Raw genomic sequence first — 15507 nt, forward strand, 5'->3', positions numbered from 1 at the left:
ACCGTGGGCATGCATGCAAGGAGAGAAGCTGCTTTCCACCTCTGGAGACCAGTCACCACCCGACATCTTGCCCCCACCCCTGCTTGGTTTAATTAACATTACACAGCAGCTTGAAAACTCAAATGACTAATATTCACTTCATCCTAGGCTAGGAGTAGGCAGGGGGGAAGCAAACACACACACATTCTTTTGTATATGAGATTTATTTGGCAATAAAGGAATTTGACCTAAAGGATGGGGTGATCAGAATCCTCAGCATTGAAGTAAGGAGTTTTGACAAATGTCTCTGTGCAAGTCGGGCTCCTGCAAGATTTCAAATGATGCCGGGTGCTTGAAAATGAATCTCTTCCCCCAAATTCTCCTTTCAAGTATTTGCTTATAATTTAAATGTATTCATTATCTTGATGTTAAAGAGTTGCCTGATACTGTCTGGAGAGCAAAGTATTTGCTGAATATATCGAGGCCCTACATTTAAAGCACTCTGATGATAAACAGCCATAGCTTTTCCGAAAGGATTCTGAGAGCTGTTGTTTGCTAAGGGTCCTGAGGGTTGCTAGGAGGTCCTGATTCCCTGCAAAGACCTCTTTATAAAGCATGAGGCCAGTGTGGTGTAGTGGTTAAGAGCGGTAGTCTCGTAATCTGGGGAACCGGGTTCGCGTCTCCGCTCCTCCACATGCAGCTGCTGGGTGACCTTGGGCCAGTCACATTTCCCTGAAGTCTCTCAGCCCCACTCACCTCACAGAGTGTTTGTTGTGGGGGAGGAAGGGAAAGGAGAATGTTAGCCGCTTTGAGACTCCTTAAAGGGAGTGAAAGGCAGGATATCAAATCCAAACTCTTCTTCTATGATTCTTAGAGTGAGTTAACAATCAATCTCTCTTCCTGGCAAACTCTTAAGAAAAACCCTAAGTCAGGAATCACCAACACAGAATCAAAGAAATCTCAGCCAGAGCATCCATGACAGATGGCCATCCAACCTCTGCTTAAAAACCTCTGAAAGGAGTGTCCGCAACCTTCTAAGAGGGTCCATTCCACCCTAGAACAACTCTTACTGTCAGAAAGTTCTTCCATATGTTCAGTCAGAATTTCCTTCCTTGTAACTTGAAGCCATTGGTTCGGGTCCTACCCTCCAGAGCAGGAGAAAACAAGCTTGTTCCCTCGTCCAAGTGCAGTCCTTGAAATATTTGAAGATGGTTATCATATCTCCTCTCAGTCTCTTTTTTCCCCAGGCTGAACATACCCAGCTCCCTCAATAGTTCCTCACAAGGCTTAGCTTCCAGACCCTTGATCATTGTGGTCACTCTACTCTGCGCGCGTTCCAGCTTGTCAATGTCCTCCTTAAACTGTGATGCCTGGAATTGGTGTGACAGAATAGAGCAGTACTATTACTGCGGGTGGCGCTGTGGGTAAAACCTCAGCGCCTAGGACTTGTCGATCGTCAGGTCGGCGGTTCGAATCCCCATGGCGGGGTGCGCTCCCGCTGCTCGGTCCCAGCGCCTGCCAACCTAGCAGTTCAAAAGCACCCCCAGGTGCAAGTAGATAAATAGGGACCGCTTACTAGCGGGAAGGTAAACAGCATTTCCGTGTGGCCACGTGACCCGGAAGTGTCTGCGGACAGCGCTGGCTCCCGGCCTATAGAGTGAGATGAGCGCACAACCCTAGAGTCTGGCAAGACTGGCCCGTACGGGCAGGGGTACCTTTACCTTTACTACTTCCCTTGACCCAGAAGCTATACTTTTGTTGAAGTATACCTGGTGCCCCTACAAGTTGATGTTGGACTCAAGACACTGGAAAATGATGGAAAATACTAGTTCATCCTAGAAGGTTCTTTCTTTTTTTATTGATACAGTTGGAAATGTTATGTTTTATGTTTTGGCGATCTCAAAGTCACACTGAGCCAGGAGAGATAAATTTGTGTGCTCAGCAAGCTGGTCATTCTTTCTTGCTTTCATTTTCAACTTTGGACGTTTGCAGATTTCTCTGAAGTATTATTTGTTTTGTTTTATTTTATTTTATTTATTTATTTTATTTTGGTAATGAAGTCTTTTGCCTTTAGTAAAAGTTCCTCTTTTACTGGTGAACCTTTGACTCTGCATGTTTTATTGCTCCAAGACTCACCCACTCCAAATATACACTTCAGGCAGAGGGCCTTCTCGGTAGTGGCACCCCCCTATGGATGTCAAGGAAATAAACAACTATCTGACCTTTAGAAGACATCTGAAGGCAGCCCTGTTTAGGGAAGTTTTTAATGTCTGATGTTTTATCATTTATTATTATTATTATTATTATTATCATTAATTCTGTCGGGAGCCACCCAGAGTGGCTGGGGAAACCCAGCCAGATAGGCAGGGTATAAATAAATTATTATTATTATTATTATTATTATTATTATTATTATTATTATGCAACTCTACTATTCACCAGGACATGGAGTGGCAAGGGTTTTAGGCCGATTCCCATCAGGCCAATAGTCAGGGATGTTGGAAGCTGTAATCTACAGCCTCTGGGGGGTGTCACCTTGCTCACTGTGGATCTGGTTCACATTATCTTGAATGGGATCTGAGCCATGCATTGATACAAAAATAGTAGGCTTTTACTAGTTATCAAATCTATTGATTTTTATATCTTTATGCAACAGAATGAAATCATCGACGCTGACCTCCCAGAGCAGAAGGAGATATGGAAATGTCTGCAAAAATATTATTTCAGGTCATGCCAGGAAGTGACATTGTTGCGTAAAGCGACTGTTCAAGCTCTCCTTAATCTCCTTGTGCTGCAAAATGAGCAACGAAGGCGCCAAAGTCTCCCTAGAAGTACTTACTGTACCTGCTCTTTGCTGATCCTGACATTCCCTAAAGCCGCCTTATCCTCCCAGGGTATTAAGCCATTGCTGCAATCACCAAGAGCTTTTTTCAATGGCGAGCTTGAGTCTTTTGGCTGCAGTTTATCAGTAGCATTCCTTGTTGGAGGTTTTGTGCATTACAGAAGAAACTTAGAAAAACTTAAAATGAAGAAAGAGGAAACGGAGGGCAGTGGCGCCCAAGGAGGAAAGCAGCACAATTCCATGCTTCTGCAGCAAGGAAAGTTTAATAGTCCCAAGTTTGAAGCACAAAGGACAGTAGTTGACAGAGAGCATTTCCATGGGTGGTAAGAATCCAGCCCAACTGCAAGGCTTGTGGAAACAGCAAACAGCTATTAAGATGGGGCCTACCGATTGTTTCATAATTCATTTTTGTTGTTATAGCCCTCTATATTGTATCCAATTGGCTGTGCAATGGCTCCGGCCAAATCCCAGATCCCAAACCAATTGGAGCTCTGATTTAGGTCAACCTGGGGTTCATCCGGAATAGGTTAAGGCAGTGCCAGATCAGATTGGGTCCAACTGGAACAATCCTGGGCTGTCAAAATGGGGGGTTGTTGGGCAACAAGGTTGTGCACCTCCACTCCTCCTGATAGCATGTTTAATCAGGGTTAAACACGGTTTTAAATTCTGATTAAACCCTAATTAAAGATGGTGCAGGGTCCCCCGTTAGATTTGGGACCTGGATTCAGGTCTGGATCACACACACACGCACACACACACACCCCAGTTCATCTAGGTCAGATCAGGACTGCCCCAAAGCACCAGATCTGGTGCTGAATTAGACCAGGAGATCTGTGCACAGCTTCAGTACCCGAGGCTGCTAACAAATATGATGCATGAATCACTGCAACCTTAAACAAAGCAACAGTGCTGACAGTTCATAAATGAATTTCACGGTGCCATTCGGTATTGTTCAGTAACCTCTGTTGCACCTTGGACGGAACCAGGAGAAATTATTGTGTCAGGTTTTGGGGGTCTTAGTGGCTTGAGAGCCAGTGTGGCGTAGTGGTTAAGAGTGGTAATCTTGCAATCTGGGGAACTGGGTTCGAGTCTCCGCTCCTCCACATGCAGCTGCTGGGTGACCGTGGGCTAGTCACACTTCTTTGAAGTCTCTCAGCCTCACTCACCTCACAGAGTGTTTGTTGTGAGGAAGGAAGGGAAAGGAGAATGTTAACCGCTTTGAGACTCCTTCGGGTAGTGATAAAGCGGGATATCAAATCCAAACTCCTCCTTCTCCTCTTCTTCTTCTTTGAGAAAGTAGATAGAATGAGACATTAGCAAACACCAAGGCACTGAGAAATTACCTGAGTGATAGGGTTGCCATATTTCAAAAAGTAAAAACCATGACACCCCAAAACTGTTGAGCTTTTTTTACACAAACTCCCAAAAAAAAACACCCCAGGAATTTTTGATTGACTTGCCTAAGAGCAAGGACAAAGTGATACCTTTCAGAGATCCCCCCTGGACATCAATTCCACCTTCGAAATCCCAGTAATGTTTGGGAAAATCCAGACGTATGGCAGCCCTACTGGGTAACAAATAGGTCGTTTAGAAGTGAAGTTTTCCCACATTCAGAAGGCAGAACATAGTCATCAGGGTTGGTATGACATCGGAACCATATGTAAGAAGGGAACTCAATGCAGAGCTTCCATTTTCACCAGAGGCACCATGTAACATGTAGTTCAACTCATCATTTAAACCATTCCTGGAAGGGTTAAAATGGTGCTTAAGTTTCATGCGGTCCCTGGCCATAAAACCATAGAATCACAGAATTGCAGCGTTGGAAGGGACCTCGAGGGTCATCTAGTCCAACCCCCTGCAATGCAGGCTTCTCAGCTAAAGCATCCATGACAGATGGCCATCCAACCTCTGCTTAAAAACCTCCAAGGAAGTCCACCACCTCTCATGTGATTCTGTTCCACTGCTGAACAGCTCTTACTGTCAGAAAGTTCTTCCTGGTGTGTAATGGTTCTAGGGGTTGCTCGTGCGTAAGTTGCTGCCACTCCTGGCTAGGTTACCTGGTTGAACCCTTTCTGTCTGGACAGCCTCAAGTTTTGTGGCTGCCTCAGTCGCTGGCAGGATCCGTCAGTGGGCGTTTCTTGAACCTCTTCCAGCATAAAAGCTGTTTGACGCCCAGTCTTCTCCTACTCTCCCTGCGCGGAAGTCTTCTGCGCATGGAGGGTGTGAGCAGCGGAGTACCCGTACTCTCTCCGCTGGTCTCCGGCGAGGAGTCCTGGAGCCACCTCTCTGATTCCCCCATCTGCCCCCCTTCTCCACTGGTGTTACGCTGATTTCCTTCCCCAGCGGATGGGCTGCCTCTCTCCCTGTTGGGACCCTCTCCGGGAACCCTCTGGAGCCTTCTCTCCGCCTCCAGCTCTGATGGCAGTTCCCTGACATGGTGTTTAGTCAGAATTTCCTTTCTTGCAACTTGAAGCCACTGGTTCAAGTCCTACCCTCCAGAGCAGGAGAAAACAAGCTTTCCCCCTCTTCCATGTGACAGCTCTTGAGATATTTGAAGATGGCTATCACATCTCCTTTCCAGGCTAAACCCAGCTCCTTCAACTGTTCCTCATCAGGCTTGGTTTCCACACCTTTGATCATCTTGGTTGCCCTCCTCTGCACACATTCCAGCTTGTCAACATCTTTCTTAAATTGTGGGGCCCAGAATTGGACACAGTATTCCAGGTGTGGTCTGACCAGGGCAGAACAGATGGAATATGACTTCCCTTGATCTGGACACTATTATTATGTTCCTGCATGGTAAGTCATTACTGGAATGGCAGCCGGTGACTTTGCCTGGCCTCTGGGGTCTGACATAGTCATCCACAGTGAATGGGGCAGCGGTCGCAGTTAATAACTCGGTGAATGGAAAACCAGCCTTTAAAAGCACCGCACAATGGAAAGCAGATAGCGTGAAATAAAGTAGATTACCTCTTTCTCTTTCCCCTGCTTTTGCTATCTAGAGGTATTGGTGTCAACCATCTGTAAGCGCCCATTGTGAGAGGCCCACATTCCTCAAAGGGAAGATTTCGACTATTAAATCCTGGAGCAGCAGTTATGAAACTGCAATCAAGGGAGTAATCCCTTGCTAATATGCAATCCTATTTTGGGCCTCAGCGCAAGATACGTCAATTTCATTCAGCGCCATGGCTGCTTTTTTCCGAATAACGTAGCAGGTTACTGGATTATATAAGGTAGGGATAGCTGTTTATACCTTGCAGTTTCTGCAGACATGAAGAAAAAGAAAAAGAAATATTTTTTGCTGAAAAAACACATGGAGTGGAAGAAGATTCCACCTTTCTAAGACTCACAGCCTTCCTTCCTTCTTCCTTCCTTCCTTCCTTCCTTCCTTCCTTCCTTCCTTCCTTCCTTCTTTCTTTCTTTCTTTCTTTCTTTCTTTCTTTCTTTCTTTCACCTAAGCCTTATAGTTGAAGCAATGCAACAGTCAGCAGCTACAGTACTGGTCTTAGGCCTGGGAGACTGAAGGTAAACATAGGATGACCCTGGGACACTCACGTTCTCTCAGCCTCACCTACCTCACAGAATTGTGAGGATAATAGCAAGAGAACCATGTGGTATGCTGCACAGAGCTGTTCCGAGGGCAGATGGCTTGACAACTGTAATAATTAAATAAAAAGTAGAGCCTGCACACAAAAGGTTGCAAGTTGAGGTGCTCATGTACAGGGTTCCAACAAACCGGGCATGCCCTTTTCCTGAATTTTCCATTTCATTCCCTCTTCCAGTCTCCCTCCTCTGCTCTGCCACCACCCAACATTCATAGAATCACAGAATTGTAGGACTGGGAAGGGACCACAAGAGACATCTAGGCCAACCCCCTGGAATGCAGGAATCCTTTGCCCAATGCAGGGCTTGAACCCCTGACCCTGAGCTTAGCAGACAACTCCCAGGGGCCAGGGTCTTTTCAGCACCCACATTAAAATATTTGAGGGGCCAGGGCCCCCCAAAGTTGATGGACATTGTCATTTAAATGGTGTGCATGCTCCCTGTCTTGTGATCAATTATGTGGGTCAAGGCTGGTTGTTGTTGTTTAGTCGCGTCCGACTCTTCGTGACCCCATGGACCAGAGCACGCCAGGCACTCCTGTCTTCCACTGCCTCCCGCAGTTTGTTCAAACTCATGTTAGTAGCTTCGAGAACTGTCATCCCCTTCTCCTTGTTGTCAAGGGCTTTTGCATAGTCAATGAAGCAGAAGTAGATGTCTTTCTCGAACTCTCTAGCTTTCTCCATAATCCAGCGCATGTTTGCAATTTGGTCCCTGGTTCCTCTGCCCCTTCGAAATCCAGCTTGCACTTCTGGGAGTTCTCGGTCCACATACTGCTTAAGCCTGCCTTGTAGAATTTTAAGCATAACCTTGCTAGCGTGTGAAATGAGTGCAATTGTGCGGTAGTTGGAGCATTCTTTGGCACTGCCCTTCTTTGGGATTGGGATGTAGACTGATCTTCTCCAATCCTTTGGCCACTGCTGAGTTTTCCAAATTTTTTGGCATATTGAGTGTAGCACCTTAACAGCATCATCGTTTAAAATTTTAAATAGTTCAGCTGGAATATCATCACTTCCACTGGCCTTGTTATTAGCAGTGCTTTCTAAGGCCCATTTGACTTACAATGAGAAAAAAACATTTCTGGGGCACAGAGCTTGCTCTGGGTTATATTTGAGGATTATTAGATGGATAAAATTTCATTTCTGAGCTATTCAAGTGTGAACTTTGGTGACATCTCAGATACCACAAAGAACACCTATTTGCATCCTCTATTGTGCTTTCATAAGTAGTTTTGAATGATTTAGGAGGAGGAGACTGCTATGGTGAAAAAGAAGCCCAAGAAATCCAATGAGCACTGGGATCTGGGCACTTGAGCTTCTCTGGATTGGAGCCAGTGCTTAGAATTGCTTTTACGTTTCTCATCGATGCTCGTATTGATTTGAGCTCCTCCATACTTTAAGGCTTATTTTGGAACTGCAATTGAAATCAATCAGACTTACTTTCAAGTAAACATGTCTAGTACTGAGGAAATTCTTGGCCTCTTAAGGGGAAGACATAATGTTTGAGTGCCATCGCTCTGCTGATTTCAAGTGGTCAGTCATCGATGACAATACGCTCACCTTGGAAATTAAAACAATTGGAGACTACTTCCTACAAAGAAGAGTTGAATGAACTGAGGATCTGATTTTCCTTCCTGAATCTAAATTCTTCCGCTATTTTTTGTTTTTGTTTTTACTACTCGGTTTCTTTCTAAAATTGTTAGGTAGTACAAAAGAAATACCATGCAATTTATCCCCCGCAGATTGAGAGTCCACACAGATTAAGTAGAGATGGAGGGGAGTTCCATCTGGTCTGCATTTTTAAGCTTGTCCTAAACAGTACTATTGGTTTTCTGAGGAGTGAACACACAAAAGCCTATTTCAGGCAGAGATGGCTGACTGCACATTTCTTTTGAGACACATTACAATTGAGATATGAGGATGAGAGATGGGATTATTGCTTCAAGCAACAGCTATGCATCAGTTGTATAAGTGCCAACTCCATGGGGTTGAGGACAGCTCAGCCCCCCCACCAAGCATGTGGGGATGAGGCTGAGCTCTCCCATTGTGCTGGTCCTATGGGTAGGTCAAGAGGCGAGGTCCTAGTCTGGTCCAAGGTCGAAGGAGCAATATGGAGGCAGTCCATAAAAGCTGAGGCTGGGTGCAGGGCAGGTTTCAGGCAGTAACTGGCGACCAACAATGTTGCTTCAGCAACTTGGGACTAGGGCTGGCTGGCTTTTATCTGCCCCAAGGCATAGGGCGGCCCCGATCCTCAGGTGACTTGCCTCTCCTGGCCTGGAAGTGAGCACTCCTCCTGCGGGAACTTAGTTCCCTCCGCCTCTCTGCCCTGAGCCTCTGCAGCCCAGGAGAGGCTGGAGGGTTATCGCACCCAGAGGCAACCTCAGCTTCTTCTGATGGGGCTGAGAGTGGAGCACCTGCAGGCAATGGGTCCTCCACCACCTCAGGAACCAGAGCAGACTCAGCTGATGTCTGCACCTGAGGACCCAGCACAGGTGAGGACCCTTCAGGCTCATGCCCCAGCCCTGGCTCCGTCAGGCCTCCCTGCCATGGCAGGCCTCCCCAAGCCCTGTGGCCTCCTCCCAACACGTGGGACATCACACATGTGTGTTGCATGTGTGACATCAAGCGCACACTACGAGACCCCCCACCATGTTGTGTGGAACTCGCCACCTCTGATTGTCTACTTCTGATCTCAATCTGGGGGGAACCCCAATCTTTTTGGAGTTACATCCATTATCCCTTACAAAAGAACATAGGCATGAGAATTTCATGTGGGGAATTTGTATTTTAAAGAAAATTTCAATGAAAAAAATTAAATTGCCTTGTACTGTAAGGAAGTGCCTAGCCAGCTCCCTGAACACACTGCTATGAACGACAGTTGCTCAAAGGCACTTAATTGCTGCCCAATTAAGAAAGCAGCAAATGACTCACAATGCAATGAACAGCTCTTGTAGTAGTATGACACCATATTGTTCTGCATCTCCCTGGGCCCCCTGAGGAAATACAGACAAGGAGTCCAGGGCAGGTTGCTAAGGAAGAGTGCCATCTTTTTTCTGGGCATAGATAGCATGATTTCAACCACTGTATGAGAAGCAGAATCTGAGTAGGTGAAACATCAGCATCACTAGGAGGAGCACCATCATGGGAGAATACAACCCTGGAGGATGTTAGAATTCCTGGTCTGTGATTGCAGTCCTAGGATTCTTGTCTATCACATGACGGACAGTGTATGTTTTGACTCCACAGCGTGGAAAGTGATAGAGACAGGATGTCTGTGTTACTGTGTTCCATGAAGTGGGACTATTGTCCTTTGTTCTTTTCTCTCTTTGCTGTCTGATGCTAGAGAGAGAGAGAGCCATGTTGCAGTGCTCCGTGTGTGTTTATATGTAAATAAAGTAGATTAGTCATGCTGGCCACATGACCCGGAAGCTGTACACCAGCTCCCTCGGCCAATAAAGCGAGATGAGCGCCGCAACCCCAGAGTCGGCCACGACTGGACCTAATGGTCAGGGGTCCCTTTACCTTTACCTTGCCTTTGGCAAGACACCATCCAACCTCTGTTAAAAAAAACCTTCCAATGAAGGAAAACCTGCCACTTTCTGAGGTAGTCAGTTCCACTGTCCAACGGTTCTTTCCTATGCCCCTCCAGTTGTTGTTGGTTCTCCAGCTCTCAAGAGCCCAGCTAGACAGCATGGTGGATAATCAGAGATGGCGAGATGTTATCCAACAACACCTGTCAGGCCACAGGTCTGCTGGCAGGGGGTTGGACTCGATGGCCCTTGTGGTCTATTCCAACTCTATGATTCTATGATTCTAGGTTTCCCATTCCTGTTTTAGAAGAAGAGAATATGCCCTTCTGCCACTGGAAGAATAGTGTGACAAAAGGTCAGAAGTCCCTATCTGGGTTCTACAAACGCTATGCTACACATAGGCTATTCTCTTCAGGCTATGATATCCAAAACAACATATTATCTAGGGTTTCATTTACAGGTCATGTGGACAGGAGATGCTGTTCCTGTGATGCAGGAAAGGGCACATATACCGTTTCAAACCGCACCCATAATGTAATGTGTGGTGTGATCTCTCCACATGAACACTTATCCAGAGATGATCCAATTCAGCCATACACATAGAAGATCTCCCAACTGTTTTGAGGGGGGTGGATCACTTCTGGATAGCCAGGTATCTCAGTGGAGAACCTGTGTCACAGGTTTCACCATTAGCATTGTGGATGAGCTAGACCTTTGGCCAATCTGAATTGGTCCAAGGGATTCCTCCTAGGAAATAATGTGTGTCCTCCAGATGTCCCAGAAGATAATGCCCATCACCTCTAACCATTGGGCAAGCTGGATGGTGCTCATGGGAGTGGGAGTCCAAAACCTCTGGAAGAAACAAGTTGGGGAAGTCTGGGCTAACTCCTGAGCAGAGCGTTGACCTTTTGATCCTTAAGGGAAGTGGCTCTTTTGAAAAGTATTCTGTGCGAAATGGAAGCTGCTCCCAATATAGCAAGTTCAAAATTGAAAGTTGCACTGAGATATTGTATGAGGTTGCCTCAGAAATAGAGCTAAAAGCACCTCTTCAAGGCACCAAGCGAGACACACTATCTGCCTTAAATTAATGCTTTCAGCAGCAGCAGCAACAACAACAACAAAAAGCATCTTAAAGAACATTCTATTTCACTTCAGCATTATTCGTTAACTGCTTTATCTGATGCACCTCCACGGACTGAAATTGGCATCCAGGTGCCTTCTTATTTATTTTCAAAACTCCAGGTTGCCGTTCCATTAACATCTATATTGACAAGCTTATTTTAAGATAAGCGTTTTCATATCTGATCTTCCTTACAAGGGATTTAAGGCTGTGGTTGGCTCTGTAACTACACAAGGAGCATAATATTCGAGTTTTGCGTATCTAGAAGAAGAAAAGCAGATGATGACATCATTTTCTGGTCCAACATCTGCTGGCATAAGAGTGTAAGATTTAGATAAGAATGTAAAGCTCTACTTAAGCAAGCACATGCATTCTGAGATACAAGGGGCTGTGACCGTTAGGTCTACCTTATTCTCTGGAGGTAGACTGACATCATTCTGGCTACTACTGGTTTATTGATTGAGTTTTAATTTACTGATAGTGTCCATTTTGTGGCCCATTTCACATTTTAATGCAAACCTACTTAATTTGCATTTCATGGGGGGGAAAATACACTGACAAAATTACAGGTATCATTTGAAGTTCGCACTTCTGAATTTTGCAATACTCTACCCATCTTATTTATCATATGCATATCCCATCCTTCCTTCCTTCAAGGAGCCCAGGAAAATGAAGGGTTTTTTAAGGAAAAGACCTACCAAAGAAGCTGAAAAACATCTTTATGTATGCGACAACGGCGGCAAGAATTTTAATAGCATAAGGATGGAAGACTGAGGAAACCCCGACTAAAGAATCATGGCAAGAGAAATTGATGGACTATGCAGAACTGGCAAAATTGACACATAAACTACGGGACAAGGGCAACTGTGATTTTAAAGATGAATGGGAACCTTTTATAAAGTACTTAAAGATGCAACAAAGTGAATTGGACTCCTTAGCAGGTTTTGAATAAACACTCACAAACTTTTTATTGATAATAACCAGTTAGATAAATTAAGGATCTTTACAACTTTGTAATATGCAGAGAATAGCATTTACAGAGAAACCAGAAATTCAAACTGAGGAAAGTCCGGCGGGGGGGGGGTTGTTTTATGGGAGGGAGGGGGAGGGGGAAATGGGGGGGAATTAAAGAGAATATGTTTAAAGATAATATGTTTTGTTTAAATTCCTAATAAAACTTTTTTTAAAAAGGAAAATGAAGGTTTTTTTAAAAAGTAGTTTCTAAAACTACTCTGGGAAGTCTAACTTTGTGAGCAGAATAAAGGTAAAGGTAAAGGGACCCTTGACCATCAGGTCCAGTCGTGGCCGACTCTGGGGTTGCGGCGCTCATCTCGCTTTATTGGCTGAGGGAGCCGGCGTACAGCTTCCGGGTCATGTGGCCAGCATGACTAAGCCACTTCTGGCGAACCAGAGCAGCGCACGGAAATGCCGTTTACCTTCCCACCGGAGCGGTACCTATTTATCTACTTGCACTTTGATGTGCTTTCGAACTGCTAGGTTGGCAGGAGCAGGGACTGAGCAACGGGCGCTCACTCTGTCGCGGGGATTCAAACCGCTGACCTTCTGATCGGCAAGTCCTAGGCTCTGTGGTTTAACCCACAGTGCCACCCACGTCCCTGTGAGGGAAATAGGGGTCTTCTAATAACTCTCACCCTGTGTGCTCTGGTCCATGGGGTCACGAAGAGTCGGACACGACTAAACGACTAAACAACAACAATAACTCTCAGCACCCTTAACAAACTACAGTTCCCAGAAATCCTTGGGGGGAAGCTGTGACTTTTCAGAGTGGTATGATACTGCTTTAAATGAAGCTAACAGCAGCAACCCTCCACTTGCAAAGTTGGGGAGGGGGGCGGGAGAAGCTTCTAAACATTTCTTTACAATCTTCCTTTATGCTTTTTAGCTGGAAGAAACATCATTCTTGCGAGACGCTCTCAAGAGAGTTGGAAGAGCTTTGCCTTTTCAGCTTTCAAACCCTAAAATAATATTTGTTTTCCCCCAGACACGCTTCTTTTCTGCAGAATGCTGGCGAAGGGCATGTCATGTCACACAAACCAATCTGGTTGCCTCATGGCAGCAGAGTCTGGCTCTGTGGCCATTCCCCCCCCCCCCCATCGCAAACTCTGCTCTCAATTAACTTTGAACTGAATCAGCCCAAGGCAGTAGATATGCAGCTGCAATCCTATGCATCGGGGTGGGGGTGGGGACTAATGTTTTCATTCTTGGAGTGAAATTCCCCTCTGTACAATTTTTTGGGGGCCACATAGCATTAGTTGGTGGAGCAGAACTGGGTGGGGCCAGAGATACCATTCTCCATATTTCATCCAACCAAGAAGGAGGTATTGCCATAGGTCATGGATACATTCCGGCAGGTAAAATCACTAGAGGAGCATCGAGAGCAGAGCTAGAGCGATGAGTAGCCTGAGCTGGGGGCCAGATAGAAAGGGCTGGAGGGCCACATCTGACCCCCCAAACCGGAAGTTCACCACTCCTGTTGTAGAGGAGCCAGCTTTCTTCAGTTAATGCTTTCCCAGTGTGAAAATGTAAGCATCACCATCATATTTAACATTGATAAACTGTGTAGCCTTACCTGAGGTAGACACCTGGAGCTTAACCAACCGCCTGGAAAAAAAGACAAAAATAAGAAAATAAATTTAGGTTGTAGAGGTTTGTCCTAGGCAATTGGGGTCTTCTTTCCTGAAACCCACACCATCCATTTATTTAGTTAGTTATTTAGTCCTTCTGTTCCATGTATGAATCGCTTCCTACGAAACAATCTCGACACAATTTAACAAAACCTACATAAAACCATTTCACACATAGAATAATGGCAAAAAACCCAAAACGATTTCCACACATAAATGTCATCTATAAAAGCAATTAAAACAATTTCAAATGCAATGCAGATGCAGACTGGGAGAAAAATGTACTCTTAAAAGGCTTATAGAAACAGGAAGGTCTTCAGAAGATGCTTTAAAAAGGCAATAGAAATGGTGCCTATGTCTTCTTTGCCTGGAGGGAGTCCCAAAGGATAGATGCCATGGCACTAAATACCTGATTCCTCCATTATACAGAAAGAACCTCCTGTCATGGGTGCTCTAGCTACGATTCCTGCATTTCAGGGAGCTGGACTAGATAGCCCTTGGGTCCCTTCCAACTCCATGATTCTATGAGATACAGTGGTGCCTCGCAAGACGAAAAGAATCCGTTCTGCGAGTATCTTCGTCTTGCGGTTTTTTTCATCTTGCGAAGCAAGCCCATTAGCAGTTTAGCGGATTAGCGCTATTAGCAGTTTAGCGGCTATTAGCGGCTATTAAAGGTTTAAGGGATTAGCAGATTAGCTGCTAAAAGGCTATTAGCGGCTTAGCGGGCTTAGTGGAACAGCTGATAAGCGGCTTAGCGATCAGCTGTTAAGCGGCTTAGCGATCAGCTGTTAAGCGGCTTAGCGATCAGCTGTTAAGCGGCTTAGCGGCTTGGGAAAAAGGGGGGGAGGGGAAAAAACCCCGCAGGAACTCGCAAGACTTTTTCGTCTTGCGAAGCAAGCCCATAGCAAATTCGTTTTGCGAAGCACCTCCAAAACGGAAAACCCTTTCGTCTAGCGGATTTTCCGTCTTGCGAGGCATTCGTCTTGCAGGGCACCACTGTATTAGCAGGATGCCCCGTCCTGCAGAACCCAGGAACCAGTTGGGCATATAAGCGATAGGTTAGGTGTGGTGTGGGAAAACTTGTTTGGCCAGTGGGCCAGATTCTTATGTCCCATTGCTGGTGGCCCAGATTTGGCCAGTGCTGCCCACCTGCCAGTCACCTGATGTCATGGTGATAGCAGCTGATGCTGTGCTTTGATGTCCCAGCTCCAGCTGGGGCTGATGGGAGTTGGAGTCTATCCACATCTGGAAGGTCTCCAGTTCCCCACTCCTGCACCAGAAATTTGAGTGGGAGTTAGCTGGACTGAGGATGCGGGTGGTGCTGTGGTCTAAACCACTGAACCTCTTGGGCTTGCCGATCAGAAGGTTGGCGGTTCAAATCCCTGCGACTAGGTGAGCTCCCATTGCTCAGTCCCAGCTCCTGCCAACCTAGCAGATCAAAAGCACGCCAAAAAAAGTGCAAGTAGATAAATAGGTACCGCTCTGGTAGGAAGGTAAATGGCATTTCCATGTACTGCTCTGGTTTCGGTGTTCTGTTGCACCAGAAGTGGCTTAGTCATGCTGGCCACATGACCCGGAAAAACTGTCTGTGGACAAACGCCGGCTCCCTCGACCTATAAAGCGAGATGAGCGTCGCTACCCCAGAGTTGTCTGCACTGGATTTAACTGTTAGGGGTCCTTTACCTTTTTTTTTTAAGCTGGATTGAGATCCTTTTACTTCCACTTGTCTGAGGTGGGGGTTTTTTTTTCTTAACACAAATGAAATTTTGTGCTCCATTAACCCATAAAATAA

This window comes from Podarcis tiliguerta, assembly GCF_965153285.1.
Source record: "Podarcis tiliguerta genome assembly, chromosome: 7".
Taxonomy (NCBI): domain Eukaryota; kingdom Metazoa; phylum Chordata; class Lepidosauria; order Squamata; family Lacertidae; genus Podarcis; species Podarcis tiliguerta.